The sequence below is a fragment of the Puccinia triticina genome, chromosome 11A, assembly GCF_026914185.1.
Source record: "Puccinia triticina chromosome 11A, complete sequence".
In the NCBI taxonomy this organism is placed as follows: Eukaryota; Fungi; Basidiomycota; class Pucciniomycetes; order Pucciniales; family Pucciniaceae; genus Puccinia; species Puccinia triticina.
This window is the reverse complement of record NC_070568.1, coordinates 5,077,057-5,092,084: the sequence shown is the minus strand read 5'-3', so window position 1 is coordinate 5,092,084 and position 15,028 is coordinate 5,077,057.

Genomic DNA, 15,028 nt, shown 5'->3' with positions numbered 1-15,028 from the left:
CAGGGGAACTCCTTGTGAGGGCTATTTTCTGCAGGGGATATCAGTTGCACAGCAAGATATGCATGTGTTGCACTGCCTGCCAAACAATGAGGTAATGGATTCTGCAGGAGGGGATATCAGTTGCACAGCAATATATGCATGTGTTGCACTGCCTGCCAAACAATGATGTAATTGATCCTGCAGGCAGGCTCCTTGAACACCTTATCTGCCTGCATATGCTGCACTGCATGATATCATGTGTTGCTAGGTGACCCAAACAACCTTCCGTAACCTACCATATGCCTGCATGTCCAGCTGTTGCCTTCTTCCATCCAGAATATTGGGGGTCAAAGCCTCTCCTCCCACCTTGCTCCATCCTTCCTTCTTCCTCCTCCCTAATTAATACTTACATCCATATCCCATCATACTGAATCCTAGACCCTTATAAAGTAATATACCACCCTTATAAAGATAATATACCCTTACAACACTGCCTTACTTGATACACCACACCATCCTCCCTTCCATTCCTGGTTGAGACATGTGCTCCCAATACCTTCCACCTCTTCTATTGATAACATCCTTCCACCTCCCTGCCATCCTACCTAGTCATGGTCCTCCATTCCATCCCTGATCACGCCGTCCATCCTACATGATCCTAGTCTGCCGTTCCGTCCGTGCTAACACTATCCCTCATCCATCTGTCTGTATCTGTAATGAATCCATTCCTCCCATCAACACATACACTGCTTGTATTATATATAACTTCCTCCTCTTATAATGAATGATAGCTGTATCTATGCTGTCTCAATACCTCTGCAATGTGCTTTTGGCATTGTCACACCAATGGAGCACCACACAGGTCGCTAGGTACATTCAACAATCGACGTGCATGGCACCCGCCGCCGCGGAATCAGATGGCCCGTGATTGGCCTCACCTGTGAGAGTGTTGGATCCGCTGGGCTGATTGAGAGACGGACCTGGCATTCCAGACCCCGAGTTTCCGGCGGGTTGCATGCAGCTCTTCTGCATCTTTTGCGCGATGACATCTAGACCAATTGGTGGGACTTGTGATATAGTATCCCGCTTGAAGGAAGTAAGCTGACCCCAGTACGTCTTGCTGTAAGCGTTGAGGGGAAGACCACGAGGGACGCCGATTATTCCTTTCGTTCTCTTGAAGTTGCGTTTTGAGCGACCATATAGCTTTTCGTTGGCCGCGACCGTCTTGTGGTGTTGTCCTCTGGCGATGACCATTTTTTCAAGACAATGTAAGATTGTGGTGAGTTTGTCACTGCGCCAGTCAGGGATTTGGGTGACCGGGAGAGCGTCGGCGGGGCCGTCTTCGATATCCGAGCCACAGGCCTTATTCTCAACAATGCTCGCAAGTGCAATGTTAGTCTTGAATACTTTATCAACAATCACGCATCTGTTGTCCTTGATCTGGCCAAAGAAGAGCCCGTTTATAAAATCGACCATTCTAGTCAGCACACGTATTCTGGTCACACGGGATTAATGTTGCATCACAGCACTTACCCTCTTCCGCCAGCGAGTATATTGCTCCTTAGTGGCCTTCTGGTTTTTCAAACGGTCGTAAGCCACAACTTCCATGTCCTGAAACTCAAGAATCTCGCGCGACTTTGTCTGGAGCCAACGGTGTATAATCGCAGGAGCTTGACCGGCTTGCTCCTCAGTGATTGATGTGGTTCGTCGCATCCATTCAACAGACTTCGAGGCCATGATCTCAACCACTGCCGAGTTCCATGCAGAGCTGCGGTCGGATCCCCACTGGAAGGTCACTCTTGAGATGCCCGCCAATGCAAACGCGTGCTCCACATCTGCTTTGGTTTGAGAGCTAATAGATTTACAGCCCTTTGCAGAAGCTTTCTGGGCAGCTGGAGTGAATGATGGTAAGACGATGTTTTGGCGAATTTCCTTTTCGGCAACGGAAACGTAGTAGTCGATTTCAGCGGCGGGTTTTCCCTCCAGAGCGACACGGACTCTTTCAAGCTGTTCAAGAATGGCTGCGCTGCGCTTTTCGACCCAATATTGATCACTGAGTTCCTGCTCCGTGGGAGCGCGAGGGTATTCTTGTGGCTTGTCGGGATGGCCCAGAAAGCATTTGAAAAAGCCATGGATACCGCGGGAATACTTATCGTAGTGCTCGGCGAGGGCTCCCTTCTGCGCTATCACCCTTGCTCGCCGTCCACATCGGCGCGCCCCCTCCGTCTCTTCTGCTTGATTGCGAGCTGACCTAGCTTGCCCGACAACAAATTCGGGGCTCAGCTCCGCTGCGGCATCCGGCTGTAATGGCCCCGGAGCTTGTCCGCTGGAAGGCTGACCTATATAGAATAAATGAGTCAGTGGCAGAGAAATGACCCGTTCAAAGTTGTAGAATCAACAGTCTTGCCTTGAGAATTGGTCTGCATTGCCGCTTCAGCAGATGAAGTTCCACTCTGGGCTTGAAACACAGGGACCAGTTTATCCACTAACGTGGCGATCCATTTCTGGTCTCTGCCTGGAGCAGGGGCAGCGTCGCCCTCGTTGCCTGGTGGCGGTAAAGAAGTAGGAGGATTTGATGTCATTGCAGACCGTGATGTTGGGCACTCTGGTGATCAAGCGCGCAGGCAGGTTCAAAGATATTGTGGCAGAAAAGATCGATTAAGTGGTACTGGTGACCATGGAAATAGGAAAGTCTACTGCCAAGGGATATCTGAGGGGCAACGTCGGGGGACAAGAATCGACAAAGTAGGTGGGAAGTGAGTCTGAATCACCACTCATGAGCAAATTCAGACACAATTCAGACACGAATCAAGCACAGTGATCTCCACCTCCAACAAAAACGTGGCCTTTCTTTCAATTCATTGGGGTACCACATAAAGGGATGTGTTCAAACGCTCCGCAAGGCTCCACACACAGTAACCTGGCCCTAGTGTCAGCCACATTCTGCGATGTGCCCCACCTTCCCTTTGATTACAGGTATGCTCAATCATCCACCAGGCTTTCCCATCCCTACAGATTTGTAGGACAGTCCAAACACCCCCAATCAGCTAACGCACCAACATTTCGCATCCAAAGTGAGAGCCCCCACTTACCGCGGTTCGTAAGCCCAGAGCGCTGATTGTTTCCCCGGGAAATCCGAAGGTGCCGGCAGAATGCCGCATGATCGCAACGTGGCCGATGATGTGATCCCTTTCTATGACTGCTGTGACCTCATGCTCCGCCTTCACCATTTGACAGTTGAGATCCGGGTAATCACCGTACGGATCTTTGCTCCTTTGTAGCTCTTTGAATGGCATGACCGCCAGCCAGGTCTTGCCCGGAGTTTGTGTTGATTGGAATATGACTTGAATCTCACCGAAACGTTGGATCTTGCAATGGTAAAATTCGACCAAGCAATTTCCTTTGTGCTGCTGCTTTGGAGTGAATGTCTTACGGTCGGCCTGGACGCTCCGCAAAGTGGCAACGGTGGCATCTAAATGCCGATGAGACTGAGCCACGGGAGTAGGTCCTGCGCGCTCTTGATGTGCCACCGCATGCTGCCACTTGAGATACAAAGGCTTATCCAGCTGGATCGGAGCCGACCTTTCCTCCTCTAACTCCGCCTCCGACAAATCGGACGAAACATACGGTGTATCATGTTGGATAGAGCGGAGGTTCGAGGTGATGTAACATTTGGTTACCAAGGTCTTGGGGATCTCAGCTGCACACGCGCAAACACCAAATGTCAATGAATCTCTCAGAATCCATACCGCAACACAAAAAACTAACTCAGGTGGTGATTGGTAGGAAGCCTCTGGAGCATCCCGTTCACTCGTTCCTGTGCCCATGCTGCTGTTGACCGAGGAGGCCCAAATCTCTGGATAACTTCCGAGAAATGCTGGGTCAAATGGAGATTAGGCTTGCTAGGTGCAGAGGGCCAGCCATCCTGTAGACATTGGCGGTACTTGAGGATCAGGCTGTCTAGTTCAGTGAGGTCTTCCACCTTTATCACCGGTAGAGTGAGGAAGTGTGCTACTTTTGAAAGTTTTGTGGTTGATTCTAATAGCAGTGATATCCTTCTTTTGGTTTGGCTCATTGCCGCGCTCTCCCGAGATTTGACCCAGTAGGGAATCAACGCAATCGTATAGTAGACCTTGTACAGGATCAGCCATTCGGCGGCCTTCAATGAGCCATGGCTGGCACAACCCAAGTTTTGGGGCACTCTGTCAATCCAAGAAGGTAAGGTGGTGTGAAGAATGGTTCGACGGACAATATCCAATTCCTCGGGGAATAGTCGAGGATGATCAGGTGAATCCACTGGCAGTTGCGCACTGCTTCTTTTTGTTTGCCGACCGGTCACAGTATCGTCACTCGCGCCTGTGTCAGAATCAGCACTCTCCTCCTCGCATGTGTTGTACAATGCTCTCTTCCGGACCCGCAGTTGGTAGGAGTGCGTGGCTGAGGAATCAGAACTGGCGTGAGGGCCAGCTTCGCTGATTGCATCTTCCGAATTGCGGACTCGCAGATTGTTTGTCTTGGTAGCCATGCTCCCCTGACCACCGGTCTGACGGGTTTGTTTGCTTGGTCTTTGAGCTTCAGGAACCTCGGCAATAGAACTTTCACGCTTCCTCTTCCCCCCGGGCTTTCCACTGGTGGATGATCGGGGCTCGCCGCCGAAAGGACGCTCGGCGTAAGAGATGTCGTTTTGCCAGGCTTCATCTAGCTCTTGCATCGACTTGAGTTGTGCACCAGCTGCGGGCAAATTCAAGAATCGCATGCTGTGATCCTTTAAGTCACCCAGGACTAAGGCGTGCATCATTTCAATTGAAGAGTATTGGACAGGCCGCCAATATGGCAGCTCATTGAGAACGCTCCACCGTGCACCATGCTTTTTGGCGAATTTCTTCCGTTCAGTGTAGTTTTCAAGCTGAAGCCAAGCGGCAGCGTCTCGCCGGTGCGCCTCGTCTGTTCGTGGAAGAAACCTTGTGGTGTCTGTCTCGTGCAGATTCTCCTTCTTAAGCAGACATAATGAACAAAACAGGAGCGCTGCATGACTGCCAAATCCATTGGTCTTGCGGATTGCTGGCAGATCTGCAATCAGAGGGAATATGGCTGCACGCAACGTTCTACCTTCAGGATGAATGCTGGTCGATTCAAACAAAACTCCACTCCAAAACTCTTTAAGCTCGAGGACCAAAGGTCGCAGTATGTGGTTGATCTGTTCGAGCTTTGGTTCCTTGGGTCCGGGAATGATGCCAAAAAGAAACATGTTTTCTACCTTGTATCGCTGATCTGCAGGAAGGTTCAGGCAGATTAAAGTTATTGCGCCAACAGTCGTGTGCTTGCCGAGATTTGAGCTCCCTCCTGGGCTGAACCAGTCCAGATACAGGCTGAAGACAAGGTTCCCCAAATGCTTCGTATATGTCCCCGTGCCGTCATCCGAATTGGGAAATTCTTGCCAGACCCAGCCGTGCCACACATCTTCCATTGGTTTTCCGGCAGGCCAGTTGGAAGCGGCAAGACTGGAGTCTAGCAGGCGTTCAAATGCAGCTCGGGAGAGCCGGTTTGCTAACCACGACTTCAGTGATACGTATGTGAATGTCCGAACAGGGACTTCTTGCTGCGTCGCATTAATTGTGTAGAGAGGTTGATCGCACTTGGGGATCAGGCTTCTGGCCTTTGCCTACTTGCAAAAGCCTTGTTTAGGTGACAGATAAGGCTATGTGCATCGTTTTGGATGGTCTCCCTGCCCTGATTCAGTTGAGTAGAGAGCAAAGCATTTTTTGCAGCAGAGACGTGTGGTCAAGTTCGGATTGAGCCCAAGACGATGAAACACTGCGTCTTGACTCTGAGGGATCTGCCGCAGGATAGATGTTGGATCGATGGTGATTCAATTCTTGGCGCTCCAGATCTTCGCAAGTAGTACAACATTATCCCGGGCGGCCTTCAAGAATTTGACTGCGCCATCCTTACTAAGCTTGTTGGCACAGACAGACCAAGCGACTTGAAGCATTACCTGCTTGCAGTAAGCCTCCTCAATTACAAACTCTGTGCAGCTGGTAGCAATCCCACCTGTCAACTCAGTGCTGGTGGCGATTGGACCGCTGTGGTGCTCCATTGGCGTGACAATGCCAAAAAGCACATTGCAGAGGTATTGGGACAGCATAGATACAGCTATCATTCATTATAAGAGGAGGAAGTTATATATAATACAAGCAGTGTATGTGTACATGTGAGGGATGGAGTCATTACAGACGGATGGATAATGGATAGCCTTATCACGGATGGAACGGCAGACTAGGATTATGTAGGATGGATGGTGTGATCAGGGATGGAATGGAGGACCATGACTAGGTAAGATGGCAGGGAGGTGGAAGGATGTTATCAATAGAAGAGGTGGAAGGTATTGGGAGCACATGTCTCAACAGGGAAGGAAGAAAGGAAGGAACAGGAGGCAGAGGAGGAGAGCCCCAGACCCCCATAATTCTGGACAGGAAAGGGTACTTGCATTCTAGGAAGGTTTGGTCATGGAACCATCTCTCAGGAGGCTGTGTTGTTTGGGAGGTGGAGATAGAAGGTATCTAACACAGGCTGCACAGCGTCTTTGGCTGGAGTCTTTGTATTTGTTTGTTCAGGGAAGATTCTATCAGAAGGCTGTGTTGTTTAGAGGTGGAGTTAGAAGGTATCTATCAGGAGGCTGTGTTGTTTGGAGGTGGAGTTAGAAGGTATCTATCTGAAGGCTGTGTATTTGTTTGTTAGTTTGTATATCATAGACGTTTGGCTGTGGATTTAAAGTGTATCTAGCACAGCAAAGCTTTGTTGTTTGTATTTGTGGCTGTGTAGAAAGGCTGTGTAGGTGAGAACATCTGCAGCAGAAATCCCTCACAAGGAGCTTCCTGCAGCAGAAATCCGTCATCCTCCAACATAAAAGGAGGGCCTCTCCCCACTATAATTTTCTTTTTCCCCATCAGCCTATAAAGGTTTGGTCACTGTGGTTAGTTTTAGTTTGTAGCAGCCTAGGAAGGTCTGTTTTATTGTGGTTATTAGTAGTGTATTAGTGTAGAGAACTGTAGTGTGTGTTAAGAACAGTAGTAGAACCAACAAACAACCAACCAACAACCAACATCCAACCCATATATATATATATTTACTTTGTAACAGATTATTTATAACAACATAGTGTCAGCAATTTAACATCACAAATTCTTACAACATATATCAAACTTTATCGCACCCACCACGTTAAACCAAGTTACCACCTCAACTATTGATGCAAGTGATCTAGGTCAGATAGAGATTACTATACAAAAGTAAGAGCTATCTTTGGAATCAGCCACACCATTTAAATATTGATTACAAGGCTCTTGGTTATTTGCATAGTACCATCAGAGAGGCAGGTCTTTCAAACCACCCGTAAATTGTAATAGGTTTTCAACCTATTCACAACTTATCTCCCCCTCAACTGAACTTTGATTACCACTCATCCATCCCTTTGGAGTCCCTACATCTGGTGTCCCAACAGTGGCCGATTACCTTTGGAAAGATCATCAAGTCATCAACCGATTTAAGCAGATCACCAGTAACTTCAACTAACGGGGGATCAAGATAGTTGGACGGCGGCGAGGACAGGATTTCAGGAACGGATAACGGCAAGAACAGGATTTCAGGAGTGGACGGCGAGGATCAAGACGAGGATAGGATATCATCAGCAAGTGACCGAAGGGATAGGATTTGGTGTATGTGGCGGGATTTGGATCTAAGTCTGGATTACAACACCAGGGAGTGGGAATACGGGGATTTGACCGAGCAAGAGAGAGAATTTCTGAGTGAATACTGTGATCAAGTCACCAGGAAGAAGTCAGAAGATTTGGAAGAGCAACTGCTTGGATATCAGCGATTACCCATCATGGATCCACCAATTCACGATCAGACAGCTATACTTCAAGAACAGTCAGCTATTATTCAAGAGCAGTCAGCAATTATTCAAGAACAGCGAGCAGCTTTGAAAAGGATGGAGGAAAGGATGGCAGCTTTTTTTGACCAGCAGAAGGCACCACAGAATGTACCTATACCAGAAACCCCAGTTCAACAAGGACCCTCACTTCGATTTGCAACTTCAACTCCGTTCACACCAAGACCAGTGGGTATGGACACAACAATTCAAGGAATTACGGATAGCATGGGGGAAACACCTGGATCATCACCAAACTCTAGTCAGTTCAGATCACGAGCAGAGATCAAGTTAGTGGACGAGGAAAAGGGTGTTTTACTAGATACCAAGAAGATGAACTTACATTTTGATGGGACTGAAGTGGAGTTGTTCATTCAGCGTGTGGAAAAGATAGCTTCAATGCAAAAAGCTGGTGGGCAAGATGTGGCCTTACAATTGCCATTCCTGGTAAGGGAACGGAAGATTAGTGAATGTATTGAGAACATGGAGGGTCATGAGAACCGGGATTGGGAGCTGCTGAAGACGGAACTCATTCGAAAATGGGGAAGGGCAACACCAAAAAGGCGATTCAATGAGGGATCAATAGGCACCTTGGTTGAAAAGTATGCAGACAAGGGTGGCATCCAAACAAAGGAGGAGTACCGGTCGTTCATAGGTGATCTTGAGGAAGTACTGGCATACTTGAAGAAGATGGGATACGAGGACGTTAACACGGAGAGTGGGGAACCACTTTGGAAGGCGATTTCAACAGAGATACGGCGAGACGTGGCACGTGATATGGCGCATGATAAGAAATTACGCAAGACCAAGGACGGAAAGGCACTGGTACCTAAGCTGGAACAGTTGAAGGAATACGTGGAGGCATCATTGGCGGTATTGGATATGGATGTGGGTACTACAAAAGGTAAGAATGTCAGCAAGGATCCAGAAACCAATGAGGAAGTTCAAGCAAAACCCCAGTCAGAGGCAGGGAATGATAAGGTAAAGGCATTAGAGGAGGAAATTAAGAAATTACGTACAGATTTGAATACTAACTTGAATACTAACCCAAATTCTAGACCTTTCCCACCTCATTTAGCAGCACCAGGGTTTAGACCAGCAGGATCAGGAGGACCACTGTTCCCACGGCCACCAATTCAGTGTTTTTATTGTAAGGAGATGGACCATACAGTCATGTTTTGCTCACATCTGAGTGAAGACATAACCAAGCGGGCAGTATTCAAGTCAGGTCCAAACTATTACTATCCCAACAAGGAACCAATTCCATCGGACACAGGGGATTCTATTCGGGAACTGGTACGGCAATACGCAGAGCGGGTTGAGTTAAGCAAGGAAGGAGCGGAAATCAGAGCAAATATGGCCGCAGGAAACATGGGACCAGTGAACTTACAGGAACCAACGGCAACAATGATTTCAACCAACCGATGGGAGATGTGGAGTCCACCAGAGATGCATTACGGCGAGGAGGACGAGGAAATTCAGATTGGTTTTGGCCTACGAAGATCTCCAAGGAATGGTGAAAAGGAGAAGGAAAAAGAAAGTCAGCCAACTCAATCCAAACCAGAGAAAGCGGAAAAACCCAAGGAAACTGCACCTAAGCCCCCAGCACCAAATCAAGAAGCCAATAAGAGGCCAGCAGCAGGACGTAAGAGGAGGTCAAGTTATCCTGGAGCATGGGTGGAAGGAACATCGGATGACGGAAGCAGCGAAGGTGAGGAAAACCAGGAACAGGAGCAGCTAGCGGAGAAAGAAGTGGAAAGCAAAGAGGAGGAATCAGCAAAAGAATCAAGGGAGAAGAATGTGGATAGAGTCAAAGTTGGGGGGGGATTAAGGAAGAAAATACTGAAGCAAAGTTTCACACTCACCTTAGAGGAACTCTTGTTAATTGCCCCAAAATTTCTACAAGATTTGAATAATCTGCCGGCAGGAGAGGTTAAGATGGCAAATCAACAACAGAATTCAGGAAGATGTAACCGGGACGACTTTGCGGGAGAATTTGACTGTCGGGGTCGACCACTTCACCTAGCTGCTCCTCTGACATATGCATGCCCGTTAGGATTTGTCAATATTAATATTAATGGACGAAAAATTAAGGTGTTAGTTGATAGTGGGGCGGAATTGAATATCATGCCAGAAACTGTTGCTCTGCAGTTGCAACTACCTACCAGGGAAATCAGTATGAATATTACGGGTATTGGCGGCCATTCTTCACCCATTGTGGGCCTAGCAGAATCTATTCCGTTCCATATAGACGTGGAGGACAACAAAGCAGCAAATTTTTTTATTGTTCGAGGCAATGTATATACGGTGCTGGGAAGACCTTTCTTGGCTGATCACAAAGTGCGACTAGAGTTGTCAAAAGCACGAGGAGAAATTTTGAGCTATGAGATGTTGGAGGATAAATAGAATAATCTGCCGCGCCTTATCATACTCGGAGGCACCATTGATTTGAGCGGCCGTCTCGTACGAATCAAGAAACTCTTCCACGGCTGTACCATCAAAACAAAGTTCCCGGTCTTGAGGAACAATTCGGACCATCCGAGGTCGTGGAATAACGTCCGCCATCACCAGCTCAATCAAAGGAGAACTCTACACTCCACTGCCCCACTGGCAACGCACAAGCAAGTACAACAACCGTCGATCGATCGATCTTGCTCGGAATCAAACAAGGCCCTAGATAAGTTCGGAAAGTACTTGAGTCCTAAAACAATAATCCTGCGAAGATCCGCTTCTGAGACAAGGGTGGGCTGTCTGAAAACGATCGTGGCTCTGTCGGGCGTCAGAACGAAAGGACAAAGGCCAGAACGGCTCTGTAGACGACTTCCAAAACTTCCGACAACAAGATTCCCCCACCGGGGAGGTATACCAGCTGGAGGGCCCTTCAAACAACGGGAGGGACTCGAGAGGCCGTTTGAGATGATCGGCAGGGCCAATCAAGGCTTGATAGATGATCTGTGGGCTTGGTTGCCTCCTGAGGCCGGTGGGCAGGTCTTCAGGCTATCTGGTTGTTTGGTTCCTGCAACCAAAAGGAAGGTGAGGGGCGAGGCCGCGAGCGATCTGTCTAGGGGCAATCAAGTGGACTTCTACAGGTCAGCGGAGGAAGGAGAGCCAAAAGATTGTTCCGGTCTGGCTATTCGTGCTTTCCAATCGGTTGACCACGCAGAAGAACAGATAGAGATCGAGATCGAAATCAAAGAGATGCAATCTGAACAATCGGCCTGGGCTTGATCTTCTGAGTTTGTTCGGGTCCTGAAACGATCTCGGACCAATCCTCAAACGACGAGCTCTGCGAGGATAGAAGGAAGAACCCAGGAACCTAGACGAGGATGAAGGAGAGCGCGGCGAGGCTCACGTATGTGGCTGAAGTGATGCTTTGACGATGTGTAGCGATACCCTTGGAGGTGCACGACTGGAAAGGACTTACTTCTAGTCTTCCAGTCCTCCACGAAAACCACAAAGCGCCTACTGCGCCTGAGCAGAAGTGCCTGAGAGGCGAAAAGGAAAAGAAGATTGGGGGAAAGAGCACCGGAGCAGGAACAAGCAAAGATCAATGATAGGAATCAAAAGAGAGAGCGCCTCAACCGCCAATCGTCTCTAAATCTGTAAGGGCGAGACTGTAAATCTTGAGGTCGCTGGTTCAATCCCGGCTCGGGGGACCAAATGTGGAACTCCTACCGTGCCAGGCGGTAGGCAGAGCGTTGAGGGGATAGGTGCTGTTGAGGCTGCCCTCGTGGGTGGTCCGAGAAATGAGATGAGGATCAAAAAGAGTGATAGCGTTGGGGGGGGGGTTTTGAGAGACAACGGGGATGGAATACCGTTGGCGGTGGTTGGTTTGTTGAGGATCGAATGATGATGATAAGGGGATCAGGAATAGTGCTGGGGATACTGCCAGCGGATCAGAAAAAAAAAGTGATGGAATTTCTCTTGGATCAGAGCCAGTCCCATGCCGTCCCATCCTCCAAGTTCGAACTCAAACTTGGACTCTGGGGAGTGACATGTCACAGGACATGTCATCACATCCCTAACTACAAAACAACACCACATGGAGAGAAAAGAAAACACCACACAACAACAACCAACAGAAGAGAAGATATAAAACAAACAAGATGAAAGAAACCCACATGACTCATGTGTTAGGACCAAGAAACATGAAAAAGAGCATAAAGAGAAAGAAGGGGGAAGGGATCTTGAAGGATATTGAGAATGAGGGGCTTGATGAGAATCTTGAGTCTGAAGAGTCTTGCTGTTGAGATGTCTGATCTTGATGAATTCTGGATTTTGATGATCTTGAGGCCCTGTACCCATCTGGCCACCACAACGCCTGATAAAAGACGGTATTTCCTACTCCCTGTCTTGCACATGTTGGGCCTCAGTTTGTCTTTCTCTCTCAAATTCTTCGCCAACTTCATTCCCACCCACACAAAGACATCTCGACAAGATGCACCAGCCACATTTTCAATGTGCTCCATCCCAATTACGCTGGTTGCAAGATACCCAACTGTTTGTAGACGCCGAAATGAGTCGTGTGGTGAAGCAGTCAGACAATCATGAGCATCTGCAAGTCAACTGGGACTTGGCCTTTAAATTTCAACAAAGGTTGGATGCCGACGCCCTAGACCTCAAGATACCCCAATGGGCCGTTCTGGACGTGTTTGCGACTTGGAATGCTATGAGAATTCGCGAGGGGAAGGGTATGTCTTGGGCAACCATCATCTTCACTGCTCATATGGCCAATACATTGAAATTCTGTTTATGCCCAGGTCCCATCAACACAGAGAGTATCCGCGGCGTCAAAAAGACAGTGTTTTTCTGGACGACCCAACCAGATAACCACAAGGGTCAGTATAGGGTTTCTCAAGTGAGGTCATCATGTAGCCTTTGGTTGACCCAGTTGTGGCATGAAGGTCTCCATAGGACAGCTGAACATCTTGAACGACACTGAGTCACGCCTCTCCTTTCTGACCACTCACTTGAGGCGACCTGAAATCAGCTGCGGGATAAACGGTGTTGCACCAATGGATGCCTTTAGAGTTTACACCCAGGCCCTCCACAGCCCCCTTTGCAACCCAATTTAAATTCCCAACTTGCCCACCGCCGCGCGATATGTAACAGTTGGCACTCATACATAGTGCTGTTGGTATCACACCGGTTGACAGATGGAGCAGCATCTTCGGAGTCACAAGTGCGACGGTCAACTTGCATGTCTCCTGGATGGAGACACCGCGCTCCTCATGTGCATATGCTGACAAAAACTCCGGTCGGGCCCCTTGACCCCCCCTCTGATGCGTGTGCTGGCTACCAATTCCTTGCGGTTGGGCCATGCTTGTGGGAGGAAAGACGGCTGGATGAGAACGGGTGGTGTTTAGGTCCTTAATAACCTACTGTGAAATAGTCTTGACTATTGGCTCACCTGGTCCGGCTCCATGGGGATTGTCACTTCAAGCACAGGCTGTCCACCCTCATGTACGGCCGAACATGACGGTGGACATTCACTGCAAAGGATAACCCGTGCAATAGTTGCTTGCACGGGTGCACCCCCATCCCCCCGGACGGGGTTGGCACAAGCTCCACCTGTGTGCAATCTGTGGGCCAGTGTCCACCCTCAAGTTCGGCCGTACGTTGTGGTGGACAATTTCACGAGCCCCACACAGTCCTCTGCGCTCTGCTGGCTGTCAACATCCAAACAGATCAAGTACCCCGCCCCCTTGTTGTATCTGACTAATAATTGTCCCCTTTGACCTCGGCAATGATGACCCCTTTGTGACCTGACCTGCCTGACAGATGGCCTCCACCACTCCACAATATTTAATGTCAGCGCCTGTGACCTTTCGCCCTGTCAATCCATACTCTCCTTCCACTTCGATCCCGCTATGTCCTCATCCAAGGTCACTTTCTCAACCGGTAAGCCGCCCCTTGGAGTCGCCAAGATCAACGCTGTCTATTCAACTTTCCTCCCCAACTCCAAATCAACCTGCGCTCAAAGCATCGCCGCCTTCATCAGAACGTTGCTCAACCTTGCAACTTCCCCCAAGAAACCGGTAACAACGGATTGGCTGATGCGTCTCCTTGCTCATGACTTTCACGTTGGTTCCAACATGCCGGATTCGATCTTGAGACACACGATAGATCCCATTCCACCAGAAGCTCTGCTGGGCAAATCCCAGACAATCCACCCCATCTTCAGAAACATCTTTCTTCAAGACCTTGCGAACTCTCACTTCCCCGGTGTTACCTTTGCGTGGGATCATCCGTGGGACACCCACTGGAACCAGTTGTTTGCAAAATTGGTCCTAAAGCATTGGTGTAACGCTTACCAGGCGGGCGCTCTTGCAGTATTCTTCATGGATCCCGTGGAAGCCAACAATCATTCCATCCAACTTGGCATTCTCCACCGGTGGTTTGTTGGGAGGCAAAACGGACTGAGACTTGGTTGATTTTCTCCTGAGCAGAAGTTGAAAAAGAAGGAGTCGGAATGCAAATCCAAAATCCGCATGCAGGTGGGCACTTTCAATGTCTGATGTTCTGGTGACTGCTTCTAATCATCTTGCTGCGCATTCCCAGGTTCAGCAACACCGTCAAGAAACTCTCTCTACACTCCCTGTTCCATCCTCTGTAAAATCGCTATTTGATAACATCAAAGCAACTTCTGACACTGAAACCGCACCTACTCGGTCTCTCGTCAAGGTGCCAATGTCTTGGAGATCTGAAGAATTCGGCAGGCTGGCGGCAAAGTTGGATAACATATATGTACAGAAGAAGATCAACACCAACGGACGCATCTATGTTTCTCAGTTCATCCTTGAGTCCCGCCGAAAAAGTTCGGACGTGCGCTCCTCAGACATCTTCAAAGATGTGCCACAACACCTACCCATCAACTGCTACGCTCCACAATACCTGTCCCACCTTTCCAACTCCCAAAGAGAGCTACTCAACCCACGGGATTGTATTGTGTTTCCGAATTTGGTCACTTATTGCTGATAATTTATGTTGAGGTTACTATACCGTTGTCTAGTTCACTCTCTAGTTGTCCGCTTCGATCTCTTTCCTTCTCATGTCACATACATGTCACACGGTCTCTCTCTTGTATTTAACCTGAGGGTGCAGCAGTCGGAAGGCCTT